The sequence below is a fragment of the Notamacropus eugenii genome, chromosome 2 (assembly GCF_028372415.1).
Source record: "Notamacropus eugenii isolate mMacEug1 chromosome 2, mMacEug1.pri_v2, whole genome shotgun sequence".
Taxonomy (NCBI): domain Eukaryota; kingdom Metazoa; phylum Chordata; class Mammalia; order Diprotodontia; family Macropodidae; genus Notamacropus; species Notamacropus eugenii.
In genome coordinates, this window is record NC_092873.1 from 28589237 (window position 1) to 28594211 (window position 4975).

A 4975-nucleotide genomic window follows, 5' to 3' on the forward strand; every position below is an offset into this window, starting at 1 on the left:
GAGGGTAAAAGTTAATTAATGCTGAAAGTCACCTAAGTAGCAAATGTCGGAGGTCTGATTTGGAGTGAAATGATGTGACTCCAGAGCCAGTGTCCTAATATAATAAAATGTATAGTATAGGGTCCCAAACGAAAATTTTCCCACTATTTCAATGAAACATACTGGTCTCTATTGTCCGTTGATTTGCTTGAAGTGGCCTTTTCCAGGTACCAATCATGTTCACCCAGGGATGACTGCCTGCATATAACTACCCTAACCCTAAATATATATGTATATACAGATATATAGATATAGATATAGATAGATAGATAGATATAGATATAGATAGATATGCATATACACATATATTTGTATATAGTTATATAGTGATTGTTATAGTTACATAGATCTATTTCTTTATACAGTCATTTTTATTAAATTAATTGGTAGTTTATAAATTACCAACTTTGAATTTCTAAGATTGATTTAGTCTCAGATGAGTTCAAAGTTAAAGTGCTCATCTGAAGAATCCTCATTTACCCTAATCAGAAGCAAGTTAGGCAAGGAAAGCTAAGAGCAGGACAATGAGAATTTTTGTTTTGAAAACTATATGAGAGGAAAGAGGATCAGTGGAGGTAGGTATAAAGACAGGTCTTCCAGATGGATGAGACAATGACTGGCAAGAGGTCTGTGTCTGAAGTGTTTCTGTAATGTTTATTTTGTTTCTGTTTTCTCTGGCGAGGAATATGACTTGGATTAGAAAAAGCAGAACAAAAATTGCTACTAGGAACATGAAGTCTAAGATAATAAGGTCACTATTTTATCTTTAATCAATCCAAATCTTGATTCACATACATCCTCAGATACTAGAGGAAATTGATTGCTTGATCACTCTCAGGGATCATTGAAAAATTATGAAGACTGGAATCACAAGAGTGCAGAGTAGAAAACATTCCCAATTTTTTGAAGGGAAAAGCAAGGAGTCTTCCATTTCATATATTCCAACACAAACCAGTTACATTGATTGCAGTGAGTAGAAAACGTACAAAACATTATTTAAAGAGATAGCTGTGAACCCCTAAAATGGAAGAGATGATCACAAAGACAAAGCATAGCTTCATCAACATTTTTCAGGCTTCTACTCTATGCCACAATACTAGGCACAATCCTAGCTTTTGGAGATACAGAGTATGCTTCCTACCTTCAAAACTCTACTCCAGGAGTTTATATGAGGGGAGACACTAAGTACACATATGAGTATATAAAAATTTTTCAAAAGAAATAGAAGGTAGGTGGAATGGTGCTAGCAGTTGGAATTGTAAAATGCTTTGTTTTGAAAATATTTGCCTTGCATCTTTAAGGAAGAGGAATTTTCTGAAGTAAAAGTTAAGAGAGAGTGGAATAGCAGCTAAAATAAAGGTTGGAGATGCAATTCTGTGTGGGGATTTAGCTAGACTATCATGTGATGGAAGAAAGCTGCAGTGAAGCAAATAGTCAGGCTGTAAAGGACTTTGAAGTCAAAGAGATGAGTTTGTATTTTATCCTAGAAGCAATAGGGAGTCACTGGAATTGATTGAGTAATGGGATAGACTGTGATGGAGCATTCAACAAAGTTTTGTTAAGTGCCTATTATGTACTCAATATAGTAGTTAGTATATGAAATACTAGGCATCCAAAGGCAAAACAAAACAAAGTACTCCCTGCTCTCAAGGAGATCACAATCTAATGGAGGACACATGAACAAAATACACAGAGTGCAGGACAAATTGCAGATAATTGATGGAAAGTACTCACATTGAGAAAGATGGAAAGTACTCACATTAAAAGAGATCTGGAAAATTTTTTTATACAGGGTGGGATTTTAGCAGAGACCTTAGGGGGTCCAGGAGACAGAGGAGAAGGGAATAATTCTAGGAATGGGAGCCCGCCAGTGAAAATGTCTGGAGAGCAGAGCAACGAGTACAGACCAGCGCTGAGCAGCAGGGTCAGGACCCAGAACAGGATTAAGGTGCCACTGGAAGCAGCTCCCACATTGTTCAACCCACTAATACCACAGACAGCTTCAAAGGTCAGTGGGAAAGCTCCTTCACCCAGAAGAGGGGAGTGCCATCTGGACCTTCAGCAGCAGGCATGGCAGCTGCCACTTTCTGAGCCCTTCACCCAGAGCCCTTGGGGAATTAAAGGGTTGATCTAATCTCAGCCCTGAGTGGCTGCCCTGGGAGACCTCTGCCTAAAGCCCATGAGGGATTTGAGCCTCTGATTTGATTCTTAGACCTGAGCTCCACCCAGGGGTGAGGAGGAGCAGTGGTGTGGAGCTAGTGAAGGATACGGAGAGGGATTTCAATTGCATATGCTGGGCAGAAAAGTTTTTGGTTGCTCCCAGACCAGAAAACAGCTCAGGAAAGAAGTAAATACCTCCTCCTTGTTTGTATACCACCTTGGAGGATGTGAGAAAATACAAGTCACCAGAATAGACCCTCCTCTCAACAAAGGAATCAAAAGTCAAGTAACTGCCTGGGAAAATGCCCAAAAAGGAGAAAAATAAGACTTTAGAAGGTTATTTTCTTGGTGAACAGGTATTTTGTTCCATCCTTCCAGATGAGTAAGAACAAAGCGTAATCTCAGAGGAAGTCAAGACTTCTTCATCCAAAACTATCAACATAAATATGCCATGGGCTCAGGCCATGGAAGAATTCAAAAAGGATTCTGAAAATCAAGCAAGAGAGTTGGAGGAAAATTTGGGAAGATAAGTGAGAGCAATGGAAGGAAATCATGAAAAGGAAGTCAACAGCTTACTAAAGGAGACCTAAAGAAATACTGAAGGAAATAACCCTTTTAAAAATTGACTAACCCAAATGGCAAAGAGGTCCAAAAAGGCAATGAGGAGAAGAATGCTTTAGAGAACAGAATTAGTCAAATGGAAAAGGAGGTTCAAAAGCTCACTGAAGAAAATAGTTCTTTAAAAATGAGAATGGAACAGATGGAAGCTAATGACTTTATGAGAAACCAAGAAATTACAAAGCAAAACCAAAGGAAAGAAAACAATAGAAGATAATGTGAGCTATCTCATTGTAAAAACAATTGACCTGGAACGTAAATCCAGGAGAGACAATTTAGAAATAATAGGACTACAAGAAAACCATGATCAAAGAAAGAGCCTAGACATCATCTTTCATGAAATTATCAAGGAAAACTGCCCTGATATTCTAGAATCGGGGGGGGGGGGGGATAAATATTTAAAGAATCCACAGATCACCTCCTGAAAGGATCTGAAAAGAGAAACTCCTAGCAATATTGTAGACAAATTACTGAGTTCCCAGGTCAAAGAGAAAATATTGAAAGCAGTTTGAATATGGTGAAAATCAAATCAGGATAAAACAGGACCTGACAGCTTCAAAATTAAGGCATCCAAGGGCTTGGAATATGATATTTCAGAAGTCAAAGAAACCGGGATTAAAACCAAGAATCACCTACCCAGCAAAACTGTGTACAATACTTCAGGGAAATAAAATGGTCATTGAATGATATAGAGGACTTTCAAGCGTTCTTGATGAAAAGACCAGAACTGAGTAGAAAATGTGACTTTCAAACACAGGAATCATGAGAAGCATGGAACGGTAAACAGGAAAGAGTGAACATAAAGGACTTTGTAAAGTGGAACTGTTTACATTCCTACATGAAAAGGTAATATTTGTAACTCCTGTGACTTTGGGTAGTGGGTACTTGGAGGGATGGCACACACACAACACACACAGACGCAAACATACACGCGTATGTGCGTGTGTGTGTGTGTGTGTGTGGACAGAAAACACAGGGGGAGTTAAATAAGAAGGGATGATAGTTAAAAAAATTAAATAAATTTGGGGTGTGAGTGAGGAATATATTGGGAGGAGAAAGGGAGAAATGGAATGAGGTCAATTTATTACGCATCAATGAGGCAGGAAAAATCTTCAGTGGAGGAAAAAAGGGAAGCCTACTCTCTTCACATTTGGCTTGAGGAAATGACATGCTCACTCAGTTGGATATGAAAGTATATCTTGCACTACAGAGGGCAGGGGAGAAGAGGAAAAATGGGGTGAGGGGGATGATAGAAGGGAGGAGAAATGGGAGCAGGGAGAATTAGAAGTAAATACTTTTGGGGAGGGACAAGGTCAAAAGAGAGAATACAATACTTTGGGGGGCAGGATAGGATGGAGAGAAATATAGCTCGTCTCCAACAACATGACTATTAGGGAAGTCTTTTGCAAAACTACACTTATACAGCCTATATTGAATTGCCTGCCTTCTCGGTGGGGATGGTTGGGAAGGGAGGAAGGGAGAGAAATTGGAATTCAAAGTATTAAGAACCAATGCTGAGAACTGTTTTTGCATACAACTGGGAAATAAGAAATACAAGTAACGGAGTATAGAAACTTATCATGCCCTACAAGAAAACAGAGAAAAAGGGGATAAGGGAAGGAATGGGTGTGATAGAATGGAGAACTTATTGAGGGAAGGGATAATCAGAATGCAAGATTTTATTGGGTGCGTGTAGGGGAGAGATGGGGAGAAAGTTTGAAAGTTAAATTTTTTTGGAAGTGAATTTTGAAAACTAAAAATAAATGAACAATAAAAAAGAAAAAAAATGTTGGAGTTTCGAGATGTACTATGTAAGCAACAGCAAAGAGACTGATGTCACTGGATCATGGAACATAAGGTGGGAAGTAAGGTGTAAAGACTGGAAAGGGAGTATGAAGGAAGGTTATGAAGATATTTGCATGTCAAAAAATTTATATTTGTTCAGGAGGTGATGAGTCAGAAGATTTTGACCAAGGGTTGACATGGTCAGACTTGTACTTTAGGAAAACCATTTGACAGTTGAGTGGGAAGAGACTAGAAAAAAGGAGACCTATGAGGAGGTCATTGAAGTAGTGTAGACTAAGTGATGAAGGCTTAATATGGTGACTAGGTAACTAGAGACAAGTGTTCAAATATGAGATATGTTGCACAGATGAAA